The sequence below is a fragment of the Euphorbia lathyris genome, chromosome 6, assembly GCF_963576675.1.
Source record: "Euphorbia lathyris chromosome 6, ddEupLath1.1, whole genome shotgun sequence".
Lineage (NCBI taxonomy): Eukaryota > Viridiplantae > Streptophyta > Magnoliopsida > Malpighiales > Euphorbiaceae > Euphorbia > Euphorbia lathyris.
In genome coordinates, this window is record NC_088915.1 from 7832364 (window position 1) to 7859084 (window position 26721).

The window sequence follows — 26721 nt, forward strand, 5'->3', positions numbered from 1 at the left end:
TGCGCATATGAACCCAATTTGACCTCATATGAGTTTGCCACGCTCTGTCAGTATGGGGACCTTGGATCTTTTCGAGTTCTCTCCGAAAAGTTGAACCCTGACAGCTTTCTAGAGCATCTGAAGAATGTGTGTAGGTGTATACTGGCTACAGCTGGTAGAGGAGAAAATGAAACATGTTACATACAATGTGGAATACGTCGTATAACAGTTTATGGTTAATTTGATGGGTATGTTATGAAATTAACAATGAACAATGAACAATCTATTTATAATTTGTTTACAGCAACTACCGTCCTCCCTTTCGTCGTCTTTTTCTCTTCTCGGTAGGTAGGGCACAAAGATCATGGCGGTTGTTTGGACGGAGGAGAGTGAGATGAGACTTCTACAGCAAATCATCGATGCAAGGAGCTTACTGGGGGTATACTAGAGGGTTTCTGATTGGAAAGGAGCATGGAGACTGATAGTGAGTGAGCTCAGGAAATTTCCACCGCTTGCTGAATTTCCCTGAAGGAAGTGAAGGAGAGATCAGAACTCCTCTCCACCACCCCGATTAACTTTGCTGGTGATCCTCCAACTGAGGTAAGACATCTAACTCTTTTTAACACCCATTGCTCTACATGATACTTATTATGTGGTTGCACATTTCCATTATGTACTTTCTATGGGAGCCGTTTTTGCTTTATTTGCAGGATTTCACTATTGGGTGGGTAAAATCTTTGGTCGGACATGTAGTTGATTCTTCATAGCGATAGCGATACCAATGGCACCATCTGTTGGTGTCATGTAACGTGACAATATTAGTTCCAAGGGGGGGGGGGGGGTTAGGAACTATTTAAAAAATTTCACGTAAGGTTGACTATTAATTATCAATTTAGACTTTATCGAAGTCTTTTAGCACAGTGGAACTGAGTAAGTGTTAGATACAAGCTTAGTCAACAGGTGACTAAGTCTGAATCTGTCATTGAGTCAGGAGATAGCACTTAAGTCTATTTCTGAACTCAGCTTCTCAGTTCACTCAACTCAGCTTATATTCTTTTTAGCGTTGAACTAGGCAAAGTTATAACAAGCAATAATTTAAGGAGATAAGGGTTAGAAAGATATTACTCAGCAGACGTATCCTGGTTCGGCCTCTCCGCTTACGTCCTGTCCCTGGAATTCCTTCCGAGCTTTTTATAATCCTCTACTGAGCTCTTTAAAGGTAGAGCACAAACCTTTTACAATAGCAAGCTGAGTATACAAGAGTACCTTCCTCTATTCCTCTACTCACTCCTATTTCTACCGCTGAGTACTATAACCGAGTACTCAATTTCTCCTTTCTATACTTCTAGAAATGATAAGTGTTTGTTTGTCCTAAACAACAATTGCTAAGACACTTTAGATGATTTGGACCACTCTAGACTTTTACACAGAATTGGAATTGGTGTAAGATTTGCTTTGCATTTCTCACAGAACTTCGAATATCAATTTGGTCAGCGTTTCGACTTAATTGAAGATCTGCATCGAGTGAAGCATTTGAGAGGCCTATTTATAGTGACACTTGATGCAACGGTAATTTCGAATTTCAAAATAACCGTTGGAGGGAAACGGCTTCATGTCGCTTTCACTCAGTACGTCCTCAACGTCATCGGCCAATCAAATTCTTGTATCTTCTGTCTTCGCCAGTGGTCAACACCTTTTCATCAGGCAGAACAGAATGTCTCCACATTTATGGAAAAGTCTTCCAGACAGCTTTCTGCGTCTTTTGAACTTTACCCAAAGTAGAAATACTTTGTCTTCAAGTTTGTTCAGGTCAGTCGCTGACCTGCCTTTCTTGTCGCTCAACTCAGCAGCTTCGCCATGAAGCTTTTGGTCGAAGGCTTCTCGATCCTTCTCATTTCTGGGCTTGCGTTTTACTCAGTGAGAGATGCGTTTAGATTTGCTTGGGCCGTGAGGCTTGATCTGTTGACTTGGGCTTGACTCTCTTTAGTGGGCCTTGGGGCCATTAAACTTAATGTCTTATAAATTAAATAACTCAACATTGAACAAACACATTAGTATGAATAAATCAAAGCATTTAAATTTAATGTGTTAGAATATTTTTATCATGGAGAATTAATATAAATAATTTTGTCAAATCAAAATCATGTGGAAAGGTGTTTCAACAAACTCCCCCATTTTGATGTTGGCAAAAATATTCAGTAAGGAACTCAGTGTTGAGCTCCCCCATGATAGTTGACCTTGTTTTCTTAAAATACTCCCCCGTAAGGGTTTAGCCGCTGACTTAGTTTTACTTTAAACATTTCAAGGTTTAATCAAGTAAGTCTATAGTCAGTTTTCAGAGTAAGGTCAGTTCTTGGAACATTTTCTCTTTACTCAGTTAAGTTAAGCGGAAGGTTAAGTTCAGATATCAGAGTAGGCTGAGTAGATTTTTGTTCAATGGGATTTAATATAAGAGGACATGTAAGAGAGATCATGAATTTAGATCAACGCAGCAGATAAGCATAAAGCGATATAAACAGATAACATAAATATTTAGAAGAAGATACGATAATATTTAACTCAATCAAAGCACAAAACATGTCAGCAGCAAATACACAAGTTACAAATATCTATCTCCTAATGTTGACAGACACTTGGTTCGATTTGGGCTTGGTTTGCTGACTTGACTTTATTGTATCTTGTTGTTGAGGTTGAGTGCTAGGAGGGACAACAGAAGTGGAACAAGGATGTTGTTTCTTCGTTTGAGTTCCTGCTGGGTGTTTGTCTTTCTCCCCCTTTTTGCCAGCATCAATCGGCTGAGGGACAGCAGCATAAAACTTCCCTTGATCAACAGCACGAGTTAGTAAGGTAGAATAGTGTTGAAGTTGTCCCGTACTATGCTTAAGGCCTTTAAAAACTTTGAATCCACCAGTCATGTCGGTCGAAGGAATCTCCATGTGAGAGCTGATGACGCTGAGTATGAACTCAAGTGACTTGCCCATCCAAGTGATGGAGTCTGTCATTTTTGCATAGGATTGATGGTACATCCTGAGCAGGACAGCATCATAATGGTGGCGCTGATGAGATTGATGTGTGACATGCTCATAAGTAGCCTTAGCGAGTTTGAAAGTTTCAGATGACTTCGTCTGATCAGTTTGCATCTCTTCTCTAGATAAGCTTAGCATGCGAATGACTGCAGCAATTTGCTCTATTGTGCATTGAGAGGAAGAGGAGACCAAGTCTCGAGTGGCGATCAGCTCTGTGTAGACTTGAGCAACTTGAGCTGACTGAGCTGCACCGGAGTTTGCGGCAGATAAGGCATTCAGCTTTCCTTCAATGGTATCCATGTGATGCACCATGTGAAGATGAAGGTTTGCCATTTTTGTAGCAAACTCCTACTTTGGCTGCTGAGCAACCATATCGGTTAACACACACAACAACTCCTTAAGACTTTTTAGTTCAGTCAGAAGTTGCGTTATGGTGCTTAGTTGAGTAGGCTCAGCAGAATGACACTCAGGATCAGAGGCATGAGTGCGTTGGATGTCTGCGATCAGTTCTTGAGCAGCTTGTAGAATTCTTTTCCTAGAGTGGGAAGTGGTCAAGAAGCACAAGGGGTCAGCTGATGAATTCTCAGGAACTGAACTCTGGTTGGCAGTAGGTGTTTGGACATTGGAGTGCTCACCATCATTGGAGTTGCCTTCTGAATTAAGTGAAGGTTGAGCAATTGGAGTGGCAGACTCAGTGTTGAGATCAGCAGCAGGTGCTGACTGATTTGCTAACTGCTCAGTAGGGGGAATGAGTGGTGCAGTAGCATTGTCTACCTGCTCAGAGTCAGTCGAGATCTGAGTATTGACTTGAGGAGGAGTCAGCTTGAGATTGTCCTGAGCAGGAGTTTTATCAGATGCTTGTTCATTTGCTTGAACAGCAGATTCTTCAATCACTTGCTTTGTTGAGTCAACAGCAGCGGTGTCGGTAGACTTTTGACCTTGAGGAGCGTCAGCTTTGGCATGTTCCTGACCGGGAGAAATAGAGGCTTGATTTTCCTTGACTGGTGTGGATTTTGCAATTGGTTTGGAGAAGAAATTGAACTCCAATTCAGTCAGGTCTACAATTGGTTCATGTAGAGGGGAATCATCCAGAATGTCAAACACAGGTGGTTTGCGTGACTTACTCTTGAATCGTTTCTCACTGCCTTCTTTGGATAGGTTTGGAGAAGGGATTTGGTCAATGGAAGTGGTGTCCATTGACTCAAGATGAACATGCTCAGTCTCAACAGTAGTGATGTCAACAGGCGACTTAGCTTCAGGCTCAGTAGCTGGTTCTTTGGCGGTTGAGTTACTCGGTTCATTCTTCTTTGTCTGCTCAGCAGAGACAGACTTTTTCTATTGACATCTTTGAGTTTGTGTGCTTTTAGCAGGTTCATGAGCTCGCAGGAAGAAGGAATCATCTGGAACAGCAAAATCCAGAGGAGTTGCATTCAAAGGAGTGACTCTAGAGGCCTTCTTCCTCTTTAGGGGTGGCTCAGTATCCTCCGGTTCATCCTCAATTTCTAGGTCAGCGGCAGGTCGTTTTTGGGTAGCTTTGGCAGGCTCAGCTTTCTTTTTGGTTGACTCAGCGGGAGAGGCATTTGTCATAAGCACTTTGATCCTCTTGACAGTTTGGAGTGCAGGCTTATCTTTCTGTGTAGCTGATGTGTCTGCCTTTCTCTTTTTCCCTTTGCATGGTGGCCCAGCTTCCTCTTCATCTTTGATCACCGTATCCTTTCCTTTCTTCGATTTGAAAGGGAGGCTATGTGCGAGTCCAACAAGGTTTTCAACGGTGATTTCTGTTCCCACTATGCTTTCTTCATTCTTAAAGCTGATCTTGTGATCCTTAAGAATCTCGGTGATGAGAGATCCCATTCAAAGAGCTCTAGTGCTCCGTTGAATTGCCCCGATAAAAAACACAGGCATATTCAAAGGTTTGTAATTGAGCATGTGCCATAGGAAACACTGCTCGAAGTTAGATGCAGAGGATGTGGCATTGACCTTTGGGAACAAATAATTGGTCAGTAGATAGTGGGCGTGTCTTTGATGCTGGGTAAGTGAGGTGCATGAGACTTCACCAATATGCCCTTCAGGCTTACAGAATGTAGCGTTGTACTTGACCCGTTTATAGTCACTGGTTTTTCTTAGCTCAGCTCCTTCGTCCTTCAAGTCTAAGAGAATGGCTAGATATGAGCGGTTGATGATGATTTGCTTGTTGTTAACATATGTGACCATGAAATCAACATCGTCTGTTGCAACCAATAGATTTGAGTAAAACTCAGTCACAAGCCTTAGGTAAGTTAGGCCGTTTAAAGAAAAGAGTTTGGTCCATCCGTTTTTGGATATCCATTCGTTGTAGGGTTTCTCAACTTCGACGAAGCTCTTGTCCTTCTTCTTCTTCTTTGAAGGAGTTGAGTGTTCGGTGTTAGGGTCAATACCGAGGATGCTGACTTCATCCATGGGTTTGTCATGCTGACCATTACCCGTGTGAGCCTCATCTTCTGGGGTCTCAACATACTCTTGCTCAGGCGGAGAGTCAGGATTGATGTTTGAGCGGTTGTCTTCGTACTGGTCACCGGAGAGATTCTGGGAATCAGACATGGTGTTCTTCAGGACTTCTTTGAAGAAAGCTTAGAGATTTGGGATTTGAGAGAGAGAGTTCGAGTGCGAAAATCAAGCGTAGAAAGTAAATAGTGAGAAATCTTTCACTATTTATAGACGGTAACCGTTGATTTGATAGGTCGAGGAGAACGGTGGGAATTTGAACCATCAAAAGTCAGGCATTACTGACATTAATTGCGTGAAACAGTGCGTGTTTTTACTAATGATGACGCTTACGTCATCCTAGATGCTACTTAACTACGCATGCAAACCCTAATTATGCAGGTTGCTTTACTCAGCAAGGTAGTTACTCAGCAGTTCAAGTTCTGAGTGTATAAATCTGTTTTATAGCTTTGTATGGTAAAAGTTACTCAGCATGTATAGCAACTCAGCATGTAACAAATCACTCAACATGAATTATACTTGGATTTTATTGAAGAGGATTAAACATACCGATAGCTTCTCTAAGTATGTTGAATTGCTCACGAGCCAGCGGCTTAGTGAAGATATCGGCAAGCTGCTCATCCGTCGGGACATAGCTCAGCTTGATCTCTCATTTGAGTACATGGTCTCTGATGAAGTGATGACTGATGCTGACATGCTTCATCCTGCTGTGCTGGATTGGGTTCTTTGATAAGTCAATGGAACTTTTGTTGTCACATCTGACTTCAATCATTTTCGTCTGAACACCATAATCTTCTAGCTATTGCTTAATCCAAAGGACTTGAGCAACACAGCTTCCAACAGCAATGTACTCAGCTTCAGTGGTTTGACAAGGCTACTGACATCTACTTCTTACTGAACCAAGACACAAGACAGCTTCCAAGGAAATGACATCCTCCTGAAGTGCTTTTTCGCTCCAGCTTGTCTCGTCCGTAGTCAGCGTCAGTGTATCCGAGAAGTGTAAAATCATGAGTGTTGGGATACCATAAACCTGCATTCACTGAGCCTTGCAAGTATCTAAGGATTCTTTTTACAGCTATGTAATGAGATTCCTTAGGGTTAGATTGATATCTAGCGCAATAACATACTGAGAACTGAATGTCCGGTCTACTAGCTGTTAAGTAAAGTAGAAAGCCAATCATACCTCGATATAGTTTGCTATCTACTGACTTGCCACTTTCATCAGCACAGAGGACAGTGTCAGTGCCCATTGGGGTAGATATTGGCTTACAATTTTCAAGTTCATATTTCTTCGATATCTCCTTAGCATACTTCGTTTGACTGATGAAGATGCCATTTTTTCCTTGTTTGATTTGAAGTCCAAGGAAGAAGTTGAGTTCTCCCATCATTGACATTTCAAACTCAGTCTGCATTTGCTTACTATATTCCTTGCACATTGACTCATTAGTAGCACCAAAAATAATGTCATCAACATATATTTGAGCCAGCAGGGTGTCTTTACCCTTTTTCTTAATGAATAAGGTTGTATCAGCTTTTCCTCTGACATAATTTATGGTCAGCAGGAAACTGGTCAGCCTCTCATACCAAGCACATGGTGCTTGCTTGAGACCGTATAGAGCCTTTTTTAGCTTATAAACATGGTTTGGAAATTTAGGATCCTCAAACCCTGGAGGCTGATTAACATAGACTTCCTCGTTTATAACTCCATTAAGAAATTCACTCTTAACATCCATTTGAAACAATTTAAAATTCATGAAACTTGCATATGCACACAATATTCTTATTGCTTCAACCCTTGCTACTGGGGTGAAGGTCTCACCGTAGTCAATACCTTCCTGCTGACTGTAGCCCTGAGCTACAAGTCTTTCTTTGTTTCTGACTACATTCCCTTGTTCATCTAGCTTGTTGCGGAAGACCCATCTCGTTCCTATGGTCTTCTGACTTATTGGGTTTGGCACCAAGTCCCAAACTTCATTTCTTTTAAATTGATCAAGCTCTTCTTTCATTGTACCCATCCAGAATTCATCGTTCTCAGCTTCTGAAAAATTCTTTGGTTCTAGAACTGAGACGAAAGCTACATTGCTGAGGTATCTCCTGAGTTGATTTCTTATCATCAGGGTATTCTCAGCAGCATCGAGAATGGCGCTTTTAGAGTGTCCTCTTGGGATTCTGATTTCTTTCGGTAGTGTGATGTCTTGAGCTGGTTGGGTTTCAACAATCTCTGCAGGTATAGATTGGTCAGTGAAAACAATTTGGGTGTCGTTTTTACCTTTGGTCAGCCCTTGAAGTGGTAACTCAGCGGCTCCACCTTGGTCAGCATCTGCTGAGTATTGATCATCCTCAGTCGGTTGACTGACTTCTCTTGCAGGGTTAGTTTCATCGAACCCAATGTGTATTGACTCTTCTAAGACCTGAGTTCGTTTATTGAAGACTTTATATGCTCTGCTGAGTATATGCTTTTCTGTTTTTCCTTTCAACTACCCCATTCTGTTGAGGAGTTCTAGGAGCAGAGAAATTGTGGTCAATGCCGCTGGCTTCACAGAACTCAATAAACTGTTGGTTTTTGAATTCTTCACCATTATCACTTCGGATGTGAGCTAGTTTTAGGTCTTTATCATTTTCAAGTTTTCCAACCAATGTTGAAAACGTCTCAAAGGTTTCATCTTTGCTACTCAGCAAGATGATCCAAGTGTACCGAGAGAAGTCATCTACAATGACCAAGGAAAATCTCCTACCACCCAAGCTCAGCGGCTGGACTGGTCCGAAGAGATCCAAGTGTAGTAACTCAAGTGGACGCTTGGTTGAGACGATGTTTTTACTATGAAAAGATTTTTTTGTTTGTTTTCCCTGCTGACAAGCATTGCATAATTGATCCTTTTCGAACTTAAGTTTGAGCAGTCCCTCAACTAATTGCTTTCTTGCTAATTTGGCCAGGAGGTCCATGCTTACATGACCAAGTCTCCTGTGCCATAGCCAGGAATTTTCTTCCTTTGACACTAAGCATATATTTTTTGAAAATTTCTTTTCTAGACTCAGCATAAAGACATTGTCAACACGAGGGGCGGTTAAAATCAATTCATTTGTTTTCCCCTCGAGTATTTTACATCCAGTGGCATCAGATATAACTTTTCTACCGCTATCACAGAGCTGAGCTACGCTCAGTAGGTTATATTCAAGCCCTCTGACTAGGGAGACTGACTCAATAATAGGATTACCACCAATGGTTCCTGACCCTACTATCTTACCCTTTTTGTTGTCTCCAAAACTTACACTTCCTCATCGTTTAAGCTTAAGTGTGATGAACTGAGTTTCATCACCCGTCATATGCCTCGAGCATGCGCTGTCAACGTACCACAACTTTGAATTCTCCGCACACCTCAGGCCGACCTGCAATATAGCTAGTTATCTTTAGGTACCCAAGTCTTTTTGGGTCCTCGTTTGTTAGACACAGCAGGTGATACATCATATTTCATTTTATGACGGCACACATTAATGGTGTGGCCAGTCTTGCCACAAAAGTCACAATGGACCTTTCTTTGTGGACGCCTTATTGGCGGGTCAGCACCATTGTGCTGAGCGTGCCAACATACCTTAGTAGTGTGGCCTTTCTTCCCACAAAAGTCACATTGGACATTTCGTTGGGGAGTCCATTTCCGCTGACTAGTACCTGAGTACTCAGCGTAATGATGGAAGCTCTTCTTATTTGGAACCTTTAGTTGGTTCTGAATGGATGTGATGTCCTTTCTCAATTTCTTAGAATCTGATTGGACCTCAGTGACATACTTATGCATGATTTGTAAGTTCTCATCTTGCCTAGTATTGTCCTGGAAAAGATGGCGGAGATTACTGAGTTTGATCTCTTCAATCTCATCACATCGCCGACTGAGTGCTCGTACTTTCTTGTTACACTTTTTGACAAGTGTATAAAGGTCACTTAGGGCGTTAATCATTTTGTTTCTGAGCAAGGGTAGAGTTGTTACCTCAGTTGGTTGTTCCTCATTGTCGGATGCACACAATGAGTCAGCTTGCTCAGACGGACAGAAGTCAGCAGCATCATCTGCCATGAAACAGATGTTTGCTGACTCAGTTGCTTCAGCTTCTGATGAAGATGATTCGTCGCTATCGCTCCTAGTGGCCACCATTGCTTTTCTCCCACTCTTCTTGTCCTTCTTCAGAGTAGGACAGCTTGACTTGATATGGCCAGTTTGATGACATTCAAAGCATGTGATAGGCTTTGAGCTTTCTTTCCTGTATTTGCTGTCGCTTGACTCAGCTTTGTTATTGTCATATTTCTTGAATGGCTTTCTGCTGTATTTTTCATTCTTGCGGAACAGTTTCTTCATCTTTCTAGTGAACATGGCCATTTCTTCATCATCAGATGAGTCACCATCAGTGGAGTTAGCTTTCATGACAAGAGACTTTTGCTTCTTGTCCTCAGCTTTTTCTTTCACCTCAAAGTTCTTCATTGATATCTCATGGGTCAGCAAAGATCCGATGAGTTCATCATACTTGTAGGTGGTTAGGTCTTGGGCTTCCTCAATGGCTGTCTTCTTTGCTTGCTAGCTTTGGGGAAGACTCCTCAGTATTTTCTTCACTTGCTCTTCCTCAGTGAAGATCTTGCTTAGCCTCTTGAGTTCGTTAATAATGTTGGTGAACCTTGAGTTCATGTCAGAAATTCCTTCACCATCATTCATCTCGAACAACTCGTACAGCCTCATAGGTGACCTCCAGCTTCTTCCATATCTCCTGTGTTGACTCGCAATCTGAGATTTTATTGTACTCTGCAGCATCTAATGCACAGTGAAGCATGTTTATAACAGCGGCATGATTTTGCAGTTTCTTGAGGTCATCCTCTGACCACTTAGCCTCAGCTTTGACAGACGTTTGTCCGTCAATAGTTTCAACAGGAACAAACGGGCCTTGGACCATTGAAAGCCATGCACTCATGTTTGTCGCCTGAATGAAGTTTTTCATTCTATTCTTCCAAAAGGTATATTTAGACCCGAAGAACAGAGGAGGCCTAGTAATGGACAGTCCCTCAGGAAGAATCTGAGTTGTCTGATTTCATGGGAGGAAACGAGTGCTGTTCTCAGCCATTGTGGGGATCAGCTCAAGATAGTTATATCTTGTTCAGCGAGATGTTAAGCTCTGATACCACTTGTTGGTCCCGTATAACGTGACAATATTAGTTCCAAGGGAGGGGGTTAGGAACTATTTAAAAAATTTCAGGTAAGGCTGACTATTAATTATCAATTTAGACTTTATCGAAGTCTTTTAGCACAGTGGAACTGAGTAAGTGTTAGATACAAGCTTAGTCAACAGGTGACTAAGTCTGAATCTGTCCTTGAGTCAGGAGATAGCACTTAAGTCTATTCCTGAACTCAGCTTCTCAGTTCACTCAACTCAACTTATATTCTTTTTAGCGTTGAACTAGGCAGAGTTATAGCAAGCAATAATTTAAGGAGATAAGGGTTAGAAAGATATTACTCAGCAGACGTATCCTGGTTCGGCCTCTCCGCCTACGTCAAGTTCCTAGAATTCCTTCCGAGCTTTTTAGAATCCTCTACTGAGCTCTTTAAAGGTAGAGCACAAATCTTTTGCAATAGCAAGCTGAGTTATACAAGAGTACCTTCCTCTATTCCTCTACTCCCTCCTATTTCTACCGCTGAGTACTATAACCGAGTACTCAGCTTCTCCTTTCTATACTTCTAGAAATGATAAGTGTTTGTTTGTCCTAAACAATAATTGCTAAGACACTTTAGATGATTTGGATCACTCTAGACTTTTACACAGAATTGGAATTGGTGTAAGATTTGCTTTGCTTTTCTCACAGAACTTCGAATATCAATTTGGTCAGCGTTTCGACTTAATTGAAGATCTGCATTGAGTGAAGCATTTGAGAGGCCTATTTATAGTGACACTTGATGCATCGGTAATTTCGAATTTCAAAATATCTGTTGGAGGGAAACGGCTTCCTGTCGCTTTCACTCAGTACGTGCTCAACGTCCTCGGCCAATCAAATTCTTGTATCTTCTGTCTTCGCCAGTGGTCAGCACCTTTTTATCAGGCAGAATAGAATGTCTCCACATTTATGGAAAAGTCTTCCAGACAGCTTTCTACGTCTTCTGAACTTTACCTAAAGTAGAAATACTTTGTCTTCAAGTTTGTTCAGGTCAGTCGCTGACCTGCCTTTCTTGTCGCTCAACTCAGCAGCTTCGCCATGAAGCTTTTGGTCGAAGGCTTCTCGATCCTTCTCATTTCTGGGCTTGTATTTTACTCAGTGAGAGCTGCGTTTAGATCTGCTTGGGCCATGAGGCTTTGATCTGTTGACTTGGGCTTGACTCTCTTTCGTGGGCCTTGGGGCCATTAAACTTAATGTCTTATAAATTAAATAACTCAACATTGAACAAACATATTAGTATGAATAAATCAAAGCATTTAAATTTAATGTGTTAGAATATTTTTATCATGGAGAATTAATATAAATAATTTTGTCAAATCAAAATCATGTGGAAAGGTGTTTCAACACCATCAGCATCCTGCAAACAAATTTGATTGAGCATCTAGTGTAATAGGTAGAATTACAAGGATATCCAGTACTTGACAGACACTATGTAGTTGAAGTAGTCGTGCTGAATTTCGAATATGACCAGTAATACAATTAGTTTAATCATACCAAGTTGATTATGTAGTCAATAACGATAAGCTTTAGCACCTGATCTGACCGCTATTTAGAGTTTATTAGATAGTAAGGGTTTTTACCCATGTTTCACGATTCACATTCAATTAAACCCTTCATTTTTTTTTCAGCGGAAGCTGTATCTTATCTATGAGGCTACCAAGGTCAGGGGCCTACCTGTGCCCGACCATGGGAGGCGCCCACGATATAGAGCTCAACGTGGGGGCCTAAGCGTTAACTTTACCTCAAACCTTAAGTCTCATTCTCATACCAACATCAATGCCATTGCTGCCAATGGTGCACCCTATTATGGCTGATACTTTCGGGGCAAGACTAATTACGGGAGACACAGAGCATCGTTCCTGTGCGCATATGAACCCAATTTGACCTCCTATGAGTTTTCCACGCTCTATCAGTATGTGGACCTTGGATCTTTTCGAGTTCTCTCCGAAAGTTGAACCCTGACAGCTTTCTAGAGCATCTGAAGAATGTGTGTAGGTGTATACTGGCTACAGCTGGTAGAGGAGAAAATGAAACATGTTACATACAATGTGGAATACGTCGTATAACAGTTTATGGTTAATTTGATGGGTATATTATGAAATTAACAATGAACAATGAACAGTCTATTTATAATTTGTTTACAGCAACTACCGTCCTCCCTTTCATCGTCTTCTTCTCTTCTCGGTAGGTAGGGCACAAAGATCATGGCGGTTGTTTGGACGTAGGAGAGTGAGATGAGACTTCTACAGCAAATCATCGATGCAACGAGCTTACTGGGGGTATACTAGAGGGTTTCTGATTGGAAAGGAGCATGGAGAGTGATGGTGAGTGAGCTCAGGAAATTTCCGCCGCTTGTTGAAATTTCCCTGAAGGAAGTGAATGAGAGTTCAGAACTCCTCTCCACCACCCCGATTAACTTTTCCGGTGATCCTCCAACTGAGGTAAGACATCTAACTCTTTTTAACACCCATTTCTCTACATGATACTTATTATGTGGTTGCACATTTCCATTATGTACTTTCTATGGGAGCCGTTTTTGCTTTATTTGCAGGATTTCACTATTGGGTGGGTAAAATCTTTGGTGGGACATGTAGTCGATTCTTCATACCGATAGCGATACCAATGGCACCATCAGCATCCTGCAAACAAATTTGATTGAGCATCTAGTGTAATAGGTAGAATTACAGGGGTATCCAGTACTTGACAGGCACTATGTAGTTGAAGTAGTCATGCTGAATTTCGAATATGACCAGTAATACAATTAGTTTAATAATACCAAGTTGATTATGTAGTCGATAATGACAAGCTTTAGCACCTGACCTGATCGCTCTTTAGAATTTATTAGATAGTAAGGGTTTTTACCCATGTTTCACGATTCACATTCAATTAAACCCTTCATTTTTTTTTCAGCCGAAGCTGTATCTTATCTATGAGGCTTACAAGGTCAGGGGCCTACCTGTGCCCGACCATGGGAGGCACCCACGATATAGAGCTCAACGTGGGGACCTGAGTGTTAACTTTACCTCAAACCGTAAGTCTCATTCTCATAACAACATCAACGCTATTGCTGCCAATGGTGCACCCTACTATGGCAGATACTTTCGAGGCAAGACTGATTACGGGAGAGACAGAGCATCGTTCCTGTGCGGATATGAACCCAATTTGACCTCCTATGAGTTTGCCACGCTCTGTCAGTATAGGGACCTTGGATCTTTTCGATTTCTCTCTGAAAAGTTGAACCCTGATAACTTTCTAGAGCATCTAAAGAACGTGTGTAGGTGTATACTGGCTACAGCTGGTAGAGGAGAAGATGAAGCATGATTAATTACTATTTTCTTTTTTTTATGAAACATGTTACATACAATGTGGAATACGCCGTATAACAGTTTATGTTTAATTTGATGGGTATGTTATGAAATTAACAATGAACAATGAACAGTCTATTTATAATTTGTTTACAGCAACTACCGTCCTCCCTTTCGTCGTCTTCTTCTCTTCTCGGTACGAAGGGCACAAAGATTATGACGGTTGTTTGGACGGAGGAGAGTGAGATGAGACTTCTACAGCAAATCATCGATGCAAGGAGCTTACTCGGGGTATACCAGAGGGTTTCTGATTGGAAATGAGCATGGAGACTGATGGTGAGTGAGCTCAGGAAATTTCTGCCGCTTTCTGAAATTTCCCTGAAGGAAATGAAAGAGAGATCAGAACTCCTCTCCACCACCCCGATTAACTTTGACGGTGATCTTCCAACTGAGGTAAGACATCTAACTCTTTTTAACACCCATTGCTCTATATGATACTTATTATGTGGTTGCACATTTCCATTATGCACTTTCTATGGGAGCCGTTTTTGCTTGATTTGCTGGATTTCACTATTGGCTTGGTAAAATCTTTGGTCGGACATGTAGTCGATTCTTCATAGCGATAGCGATACCAATAGTACCATCAGCATCCTGCAAACAAATTTGATTGAGCATCTAGTGTAATAGGTAGAATTACAAAGATATCCAGTACTTGACAAACACTATGTAGTTGAAGTAGTCGTGCTGAATTTCGAATATGACCAGTAATACAATTAGTTTAATCATACCAAGTTGATTATATAGTCGATAACGATAAGCTTTAGCACCTGATCTGACCGCTTTTTAGAGTTTATTAGATAGTAAGGGTTTTTACCCATGTTTCACGATTCACATTCAATTAAACCCTTCATTTTTTTTTCAGCGGAAGCTGTATCTTATCTATGAGGCTTACAAGGTCAGGGGCCTACCTGTGCCCGACCATGGGAGGAGCCCACGATATGGAGCTCAACGTGGGGACCTGAGCGTTAACTTTACATCAAACCGTAAGTCTCATTCTCATACCAACTTCAACGCCATTGCTGCCAATGGTGCACCCTATTATGGCGGATACTTTCGAGGCAAGACTAATTACCGGAGAGACAAAGCATCATTCCTGTGCACATATGAACCCAATTTGACCTCTTATGAGTTTGCCACGCTCTTTCAGTATAGGGACCTTCGATCTTTTCGAGTTCTCTCCAAAAAGTTGAACCCTGACAGCTTTCTAGAGCATCTGAAGAATGTGTGTAGGTGTATACTGGCTACAGCTGGTAGAGGAGAAAATGAAACATGTTACATACAATGTGGAATACGTCGTATAACAGTTTATGGTTAATTTGATGGGTATGTTATGAAATTAACAATGAACAATGAACAATCTATTTATAATTTGTTTACAGCAACTACCGTCCTCCCTTTCATCATCTTCTTCTCTTCTCGGTAGGTAGGGCACAAAGATCATGGCGGTTGTTTGGACGGAGGAGAGTGAGATGAGACTTCTACAGCAAATCATCGATGCAAGGAGCTTACGAGGGTTATACCAGAGGGTTTCTGATTGGAAAGGAGCATGGAGAGTGATGGTGAGTGAGCTCAGGAAATTTCCATCGCTTGCTGAAATTTCCTTGAAGGAAGTGAAGGAGAGATCAGAACTCCTCTCCACCACCCCGTTTAACTTTGACGGTGATCCTCCAACTGAGGTAAGACATCTAACTCTTTTTAACACCCATTGCTCTAGATGATACTTATTATGTGGTTGCAGATTTCCATTATGTACTTTCTATGGGAGCCGTTTTTGCTTTATTTGCAGGATTTCACTATTGGCTTGGTAAAATCTTTGGTCGGACATGTAGTCGATTCTTCATAGTGATAGCGATACCAATGGTACCATCAGCATCCTGCAAACAAATTTGATTGAGCATCTAGTGTAATAGGTAGAATTACAAGGATATCCAGTACTTGACAGACACTATGTAGTTGAAGTAGTCATGCTGAATTTCGAATATGACCAGTAATACAATTAGTTTAATCTTACCAAGTTGATTATATAGTCGATAACGATAAGCTTTAGCACCTGATCTGACCGCTCTTTAGAGTTTATTAGATAGTAAGGGTTTTTACCCATGTTTCACGATTCACATTCAATTAAACCCTTCATTTTTTTTTCAACGGAAGCTGTATCTTATCTATGAGGCTTACAAGGTCAGGGGCCTACCTGTGCCCGACCATGGGAGGAGCCCATGATATGGAGCTCAACGTGGGGGCATGAGCGTTAACTTTACCTCAAACCGTAAGTCTTATTCTCATACCAACATCAACGCCATTGCTGCCAATGGTGCACCCTATAATGGCGGATGTTTTCGGGGCAAGACTGATTACGGGAGAGACAGAGCATCGTTCCTGTGCGCATATGAACCCAATTTGACCTCCTATGAGTTTGCCACGCTCTGTCAGTATGGGGACCTTGGATCTTTTCGAGTTCTCTCCGAAAAGTTGAACCCTGACAGCTTTTTAGAGCATCTGAAGAACGTGTGTAGGTGTATACTGGCTACAGCTGTTAGAGGAGAAGATGAATCATGATTAATTACTGTTTTCTTTTTTGATGAAACATGTTACATACATTGTGGAATACGTCGTATAACAGTTTATGGTTAATTTGATGGGTATGTTATAAAATTAACAATGAACAATGAACAGTCTATTTATAATTTGTTTACAACAACTACCATCCTCCCTTTCGTCGTCTTCTTCTCTTCTCGGTAGTTAGGGCACAAAGATCATGGCGGTTATTTGCACGGAGGAGAGTGAGATGAGACTTCTACGGCAAATGATCTATGCAAAGAGCTTACTGGGGGTATACCAGAGGGTTTCTAATTGGAAATAAGCATGGAGAGTAATGGTGAGTGAGCTCAGGAAATTTCCGCCGCTTGCTGAAGTTTCCCTGAAGGAAGTGAAGGAGAGATCAGAACTCCTCTCCACCACCCCGATTAACTTTGCCGGTGATCCTCCAACTGAGGTTAGACATCTAACTCTTTTTAACACCCATTCCTCTACATGATACTTATTATGTGGTTGCACATTTCCATTATGTACTTTCTATGGGAGCCGTTTTTGCTTTATTTGCAGGATTTCACTATTGGGTGTGTAAAATCTTTGGTCGGACATGTAGTCGATTCTTCATAGCGATAGCGATACCAATGGTACCATCAGCATCCTGCAAACAAATTTGATTGAGCATCTAGTGTAATAGGTAGAATTACAGGGATATCCAGTACTTGACAGACACTATGTAATTGAAGTAGTCGTGCTGAATTTCGAATATGACCAGTAATACAATTAGTTTAATCATACCAAGTTGATTATGTAGTCGATAACGATAAGTTTTAGCACCTAATTTGATCGCTCTTTAGAATTTATTAGATAGTAAGAGTTTTTACCCATGTTTCACGATTCACATTCAATTAAACCCTTCATTTTTTTCAGCCGAAGCTGTATCTTATCTATGAGGCTTACAAGGTCAGGGGCCTACTTGTGCCCGACCATGGGAGGCGCCCACGATATGGAGCTCAACGTGGGGACCTGAGCGTTAACTTTACCTTAAACCATAAGTCTCATTCTCGTACCAACATCAACGCCATTGCTGCCAATGGTGCACCCTATTATGGCGGATACTTTCGGGGCAAGACTGATTACGGGAGAGACAGAGCATCATTCCTGTGTGCATATGAACCCAATTTGACCTCCTATGAGTTTGCCACGCTCTGTCAGTATGTGGACCTTGGATCTTTTCGAGTTCTCTCCGAAAAGTTGAACCCTGACAGCTTTCTAGAGCATCTGAAGAATGTGTGTAGGTGTATACTGGCTACAGCTGGTAGAGGAGAAGATGAATCATGATTAATTACTGTTTTTTTTTTGATGAAACAGGTTACATACAATGTGGAATACGTCGTATAACAGTTTATGGTTAATTTGATGGGTATGTTATGAAATTAATAATGAACAGTCTATTTATAATATGTTTACAGCAACTACCGTCCTCCCTTTCGTCGTCTTCTTCTCTTCTCGGTAGGTAGGGCACAAAGATCATGGCGGTTGTTTAGACGGAGGAGAGTGAGATGAGACTTCTACAGCAAATCATCGATGCAAGGAGCTTACTGGGAGTATACCAGAGGGTTTCTGATTGAAAATGAGCATGGAGAATGATGGTGAGTGAGGTTAGGAAATTTCCGCCAGTTTGCTGAAATATCCTTGAAAGAAGAGAAGGAGAGATCCGAACTCCTCTCCACCACCCCGATTAACTTTGCCGGTGATCCTCCAACTGAGGTAAGACATCTAACTCTTTTTAACACCCATTGCTCTACAGGATACTTATTATGTGGTTGCACATTTCCATTATGTACTTTCTATGGGAGCCGTTTTTGCTTTATTTGCAGGATTTCACTATTGGCTTGGTAAAATCTTTGGTCGGACATGTAGTCGATTCTTCATAGCGATAGCGATACCAATGGTACCATCAGCATCCTACAAACAAATTTGATTGAGTATCTAGTGTAATAGATAGAATTACAGGGATATCCAATACTTGACAGACACTATGTAGTTGAAGTAGTCGTGCTAAATTTCGAATACGACCAGTAATGCAATTAGTTTAATCATACCAAGTTGATTATGTAGTTGATAACGATAAGCTTTACCACCTGATCTGATCGCTCTTTAGAATTTATTAGATAGTAAGGGTTTTTACCAATGTTTCATGATTCACATTCAATTAAACCCTTCATTTTTTTCAGCCGGAGCTGTATCTTATCTATGAGTCTTACAAGGTCAGGGGCCTACCTATGCCTGACCATGGGAGGCACCCACGATATGGAGCTCAACATGGGGGCCTGAGCGTTAACTTTACCTCAAACCGTAAGTCTCATTCTTAAACCAACATCAACGCCATTGCTGCCAATGGTGCACCCTATTATGACGGATACTTTCGGGGCAAGACTGATTACGGGAGAGACAGAGCATCGTTCCTGTGCGCATATGAACCCAATTTGACCTCCTATAAGTTTTCCACGCTCTGTCAGTATGGGGACCTGGATCTTTTCGAGTTCTCTCCGAAAAGTTGAACCCTGACAGCTTTCTAGAGCATCTGAAGAACGTGTGTAGGTGTATACTGGCTACAGCTGGTAGAGGAGAAGATAAATCATGATTAATTACTATTTTCTTTTTTGATGAAACATGTTACATACAATGTGGAATACGTCATATAACAGTTTATGGTTAATTTGATGGGTATGTTATGAAATTAACAATGAACAATGAACAATTTATTTATAATTTGTTTACAGCAACTACCGTCCTCCCTTTCGTCGTATTCTTCTCTTTTCGGTAGGTAGGGCACAAAGATCTGAAGGAAAATAGGCTAACGTATAGCAGCGAAAATATAAAATTTTTAACCTATTTCCATAAACCTAAGATCCGTTAATCGTTATTTCATATAAAGAGAGATAGAAAGAAATACCTTTTAGAAGTTCTATCTACCGTTGCAAACGAAGTGCCCACAACTCTTACTTCGAGTTCCCGAGCACAAAACAAAACAATCGAAGATCAAGTTAGAATTCAACCGTTTATATCAACCAAAATAGATTGTCTCTAATTAATCAACACAAGATCAAAGATAAAGAGAAAGAGATGAAAATCAATTGAACGGAAGGAAGCGGTAGATAATCTCGTCCTTATGGTGTGGGTCGAAATTCTCTCTCCCGTCTTGCTTAGTGTATTTCGAAAATTGCATATAAGGGGGTATTTATATCCTCTTGTATCTAAACCCTAGTTAGATAGAATTAGGTTACTGAATAAGAATTTAATTCGGAATATAATTCTTATTTATCATCTATAATTATATCTCAAATATAAAGATAATATTAGTAACCTTATAGGATAATAATAGGAGTAATATAATCTAATTAAAACTCTTAACTTATTTATTCTTTAATTAATTTAATTCATAATCCTAATCTAATTAGAATTGATAAAATCAAATTAATTATTTATGTATTTTATATACATAAAATTGCCCCCCTCATTAACTGGGCCTTATTGGGCTCAGTTGGGCTTCCATCAATTAATTAACATCTGTTTCTTTTTTGGGTTCCAAGTCTTATGTGTGACCCATTAGATTCTTATTGCTTCTAGCCGTATGCAACTATAAAATTAATTTTCACAGAATTATATTTAATCTTTGCATAACGGAATGAGTACGCAAAATGTGATTGGCAAATCCGAAACATTCCCCCAGAGCTATAAGAAGACAGGTTGATTCTGTCGTTGACCTTTCCGTATTAGTTACAATATAATTCGATCCTTTATCAACTACATCCTTGAACTGAATCTTATGACTATGGATAATGTCAAGTCACATATAGCGAGACGTTCATTTTACTTGTACAGGCCGAGTCAACTCCAATTAGAGTCAAGTCTTCCACAAGCGATCCATGGACATATCTCCCATTTATCGGGAGTGATAAATGCTCAATCCAATGTATAACTATCCTGCAATTACTTCCTGTGATACCCAACGTCTGCCGTTCACACTCCGGAGTCATCTCTGTTAAGGATCGTGTTACAACAGGAACAAACCGTCACATTCCGTAATCCAGAATTACTAATTAACATTCCTTTGAGTCTGAGGATTACTTATACCTATTAATACCAATGAGATAAACAGGTGACAAAGATGAATCTACCCATCCTGTTATCTCAAGTCGGGTCCCCAATCCTAATGAACTCCTTTTCATTGGATCCACGCAACTGTCCAGATATCTGTATATATGAAGCTTGTGAGATCAGCTTTCTGTCACGACAGAAGACATTGTTACATGCAAGTCTCAGCAGTGATGTGTCAATCCTAAACATATTACTTGACTTGGGGTGGTTTTCAGTTTATTAGTTTATTATAAAGTTTCGTCTCACTTCATGCTTGTATGAACACTTTATAATCACTTTAAACAAACTTACGGATTTCCTTTTATTAGACTTTATTTAGTTCTTAAAAGGGATTGCCTTTATATAGTTATGAAACCATATCTCATTAAAACAAATGATATAAAGAACACTTCATTTACATTAAGTTTGTATCCTAGAACAATTGTCTATAGGACACTAAAACCCCAACAAGATCATGGCGGTTGTTTGGACGGAGGAGAGTGAGATGAGACTTCTACAGCAAATCATCGATGCAAAGAGCTTACTGGGGGTATACCAAAGGGTTTCTGATTGGAAAGGAGTATGGAGAGTGATGGTGAGTGAGCTCAGGAAATTTCCGCCGCTTGCTGAAATTTCCCTGAAGGAAGTGAAGGAGAGATCAGAACTCCTCTCCACCACCCCGATTAACTTTGCCGGTGATCCTCCAACTGAGGTAAGACATCTAACTCTTTTTAACACCCATTGCTCTACATGATATTTATTATGTGGTTGCACATTTCCATTATGTACTTTCTATGGGAGCCGTTTTTGCTTTATTTGCAGGATTTCACTATTGGGGGGGTAAAATATTTGGTCGGACATGTAGTCGATTCTTCATAGCGATAGCGATTGTCACACCCGGCCCTAAACAGCATCGGGTATGAACGGAATATAGGATAACGAACTTCGAACAGCCTGAAACCCGAACCTATATTCTAATAGATAAAAATTTATTTGGACTACCTAAAGTTTTATTTATTTATTTGGCTTGAACTCGATAATTCTATCAACCTTCCTACGTATCCCGAACGTCTTATAATATTTAAACCGGGAATCAAAGCCACGTAGTTCTACCAATTTTAGGTAGTTCTGATAGGTTGTTCTCTTAACTTATTAACTCGTTTTAACTTATTGACACTTTGAATAACACGCTAATACTTTAATTATATATTTCACTTTGTTATAGTTTTTATATATATAAATCATTCCATCAAAACGAATCGAATTAAATAACGTTTTATCCAAACAAATCAAATCGAACAACATTTTATCAAAACGAATCAAATTAAATAACCGTTTTATCAAACCAGCTCATAAACAAATAGACGTTTTATCAAACCGATGCTTTATTAAATAAATTGCTTTATCAAACCAACTCGTAGTCAAATAAACATTTTATCAAACAACCTTATAATCAAACCAACTCGTAATCAATCAAGCGTAAAACAATATAATTCAAATCATCAAGCATTTTCAAAACGTAATACTAAATTTGTGTGTGTCCATCATCGAATTCCACCCGTGTAGCTTATTATAACATCAATCACATCAATAATCGAGATATCTCATTTATATATCGCCTTACCTAACGTTAGGACTACCAGCCGTACACTCTGGCCATACTGCCCTTAGGTATGATCTTACAACTTATAACTCCTACCCCGGGCAATCCTAGATGGACAAAACCATTTTTCTATCTTTCAAAATATCGCAACATAAAAATCATATTGGATTTCAATCCAAATCTCATAAATGTTAACAACAACCGAAACCGTTTCATCAATTTAGACCAAGTACTCAAATTCATTTATTTCGGCCAAATTTACGAAATACCATGATAATAAATAATTATTCTTTAAATAATCAAAATCAAAAGTGTACGAATATTTTAAACAATATGTTTTAAATAATTTAATAAAACATATTCAAAACCACTTAAATAGTTTAAGACTAAAACGTATTTTTATCTATCATACGTATACCATTAAACCGATATAATTAATTTAGACCGAGTTCACCGTTAGACTCGTTATATTGTCATAAGTTTATTTGAACTAGTTTTAAATTCAATTTCTTGTACTAATTTTATATTCGACTTTATACCGACTCTACTGGATAAATATCAGTATTAGTCCTTCTATTTTCGAGATATTTTAATTCGATAAATTAAAATCACTTAATTATTATATAAAATTAAATTTTAAACCGAACGTTTCTATTAGACTATTTATGTTCGTCACTGAAATTGTAATCTGCAATACTAAACTTGTATCGTTAATTATGACCGAATGTTCAGTTAGACTCGTAACACTGCTAGAAGTTTATCCGTATAGACTTTTATATTCGAAGTATTGTACTAACCTTTATATTACGACTCTGATTGGCAAATATCGGTGTGAGTCCCTTTTTTTAATTTATAACTCATTTGAACTCTAACAATTAAAATGCTTAACATATTTATTATAGAATTTAAAATAATTAAAATATTCTTATTGGATTATTTTCGGTCACTGAGATATAAATTCTAAACCGACTTAATTATTTTGGACCAATTATACTTTTAAACTCGTTACACGGCTAAAAGTCTTAATACAGAATTTCACTTCGATAAATCTAAAGGACAACTAGTCTCAAATTTATATTTTATTAGTAATTCATATACGTTAAATTATTAATCATAAATCTGTTAAAAATTTAACGAAACTATCGAAACCAAACTTACTCATACCTATAACATTTTAAAAATAATTTGGTATAAAATTTCGTTACCGGAATGTCGTCGTCGGTCACCGAAATATCGTTGTCGGTCATCGAAAATTCATCGATATGATCCATTGACAACTGTTGATTCACGCTGCTCATATGACTATCGTAAAGCTTGACAAATTGCTCCAATTATTATATATTTAACCCGGTCACATGAAATATTTCCTTTAATTGAACACTCTATATACTTTTACTCAAATTATGTTTTGGGAAAAATAAAGAAAGATTCATCTCCCTCTTTTCTTTTCTTTTCCTCCTTTCACCATGTCAATAACTTATATATATATATTAAAGATATCCTAAAACATGATTTCCATCATCTCATCTTAGTGACAAGTTTTTTATAATATTAAGACACATGTCACATACATGGCAAAGTATAAATCATTTGTGACATGATACAAGACACATGTTTGCTACATGTCACAAACATACACCTATATATTTACAAATTATTGTTATTATATTAAGGGTTTTAGTAATATGTTTCATCCCAAATTCGTTTTTCTTGTTGTAATATTTTAATAACTATAAACATAAATTCTTATTATTAAGAAAAGGTTCATAATTACATTTTTATTATTATTATTAGAAAGAGTAAAAAGTTAATATTAATTAACAACTTGTATAATATAATACATGAAACCTTAACTTATTTTATTCCTATCATTTTTTCTTAACCCGTAATTAAAACAATTATCACAACTAATTAAAAATATCAGTTAAGGCTCCTTTTATTTATAAATTTTTAAAACTCAGCTCAAACTTTTAATTTACACATAAACACATTAAATTAAACTCAATAGTATATTTAAAATAGTAATTAATTAATACTCCAAAATCTATATCGAATAATTTTAGACACGGACGTGACAGCGATACCAATGGCACCATCAGCATCCTCCAAACAAATTTGATTGAGCATCTAGTGTAATAGGTAGAATTACAGGGATATCCAGTACTTGACAGACACTATGTAGTTGAAGTAGTCGTGCTGAATTTCGAATATGCCCAGTAATACAATTAGTTTAATCATACCAAGTTGATTATGTAGTCGATAACGATAAGCTTTAGCACCTGATCTGATCGCTCTTTAGAATTTATTAGATAGTAAGGGTTTTTACCCATGTTTCTCTATTCACATTCAATAAAACCCTTCATTTTTTTCAGCTGAATCTGTATCTTATCTATGAGGCTTACAAGGTCAGGGGCCTACCTGTGCCCGACCATGAGAGGCACCCACGATATGGAGCTCAACATGGGGACCTGAGTGTTAACTTTACCTCAAACTGTAAGTCTCATTCTCATACCAACATCAACGCCATTGCTGCCAATGGTGCACCCTACTATGACGGATACTTTCGGGACAAGACTGATTACGGGAGAGACAGAGCAATGTTCCTGTGCGCATATGAACCCAATTTGACCTCCTATGAGTTTGCCACGCTTTGTCAGTATGGGGACCTTGGATCTTTTCGAGTTCTCTCCGAAAAGTTGAACCCTGACAGCTTTCTAGAGCATCTGAAGAACGTGTGTAGGTGTATACTGGCTACAGCTGGTAGAGGAGAAGATGAAGCATGATTAATTACTATTTTCTTTTTTTGATGAAACATGTTACATACAATGTGGAATACGTCGTATAACAGCTAATGGTTAATTTGATGGGTATGTTATGAAATTAACAATGAACAATGAACATTCTATTTATAATTTGTTTACAGCAACTACCGTCCTCCCTTTCGTCGTCTTCTTCTCTTCTCAATAGGTAGGGCACAAAGATCATGGCGGTTTTTTGGCGGGAGGAGAGTGAGATGAGACTTCTACAGCAAATCATCGATGCAAGGAGCTTACTGGGGGTATACCAGAGGGTTTCTGATTGGAAAGGAGCATGGAGAGTGATGGTGAGTGAGCTCAGGAAATTTCCGCCGCTTGCTGAAATTTCCCTGAAGGAAGTGAATGAGAGATCAGAACTCCTCTCCACCACCCCGATTAACTTTGCCGGTGATCCTCCAACTGAGGTAAGACATCTAACTCTTTTTAACACCCATTGCTCTACATGATACTTATTATGTAGTTGCAAATTTCCATTATGTACTTTCTATGGGAGCCGTTTTTGCTTTATTTGCAGGATTTCACTATTGGGTGGGTAAAATCTTTGGTCGGACATGTAGTCAATTCTTCATAGCGATAGCGATACCAATGGCACCATCAGCATCCTGCAAACAAATTTGATTGAGCATCTAGTGTAATAGGTAGAATTACAGGGATATCTAGTACTGGACAGACACTATGTAGTTGAAGTAGTCGTGCTGAATTTCGAATATGACCAGTAATACAATTAGTTTAATCATACCAAGTTGATTATGTAGTTGATAGGGGTAAAAAACCCCTATCTTTGGGTACGGTTTTAGGACGGTTTTTAGCATTATTTCATGAATAAGCGAGCAATTCTCGCATTTATATGCTTTTGTGTGAGTTAGTTAGAAATTGGAAATATTTTATTTACTTTTCGTTGTTTAGGCTCGTTTTCTGGTTATTTTAGGCAAATATGGCCAAAATAGCATGTATGTTAAAATTCCATTATCTTTTATAGCTAATTGATCCGCCAAAAGTCGCACCAAACGAAGTGTCTACTCAAAATGAGCGATTGGCGGGTCAATTTAGCCTCGGAACTAACGTTATTTGGAGTTTTCGTGCATGTGCAGGCTAAAGCAGGAACGAGTTCGGGTGAAAGTCGCGTCTCGGGGACCCCCGGCAGTCGCTCGGCGAATTAGGCATCGACAAGCAGCCCAAGCGCTGCTCGGCGCGCTGCCCAGGCGCTGCTCGGCGAGCTGCCCAGGCGCTGCTCGGCGAGCCGCCCAAGCACTGCTCGGGCGAGCTGGCTGCCAGCTCGCGTCGAGATGGCCAGCTCACCGAGCTGGCCTGCGGGAATCAGTCAAAAAACTGATTCCCGGCCCCACAAAGCCACGATTGGCCCCACGACTTCCTATTTGCAAAAGGACGCGAATTAGGTCAGAAAGAGGGCCCGAACCACATCTATAAATAGGACTTTTCAATTGTAAATTAGATATCTTTCATTATTGTAATTTACTTTAGCCTTTCCCCCTTGAGAAATCCTCTCCACCCTTCCATCTTCTCCAACCTCCATTGAAGAAGCTCCGAAGCTCCGCATCTCCACCGAGGATTATTCATGGTCCGTCCTTAAGAC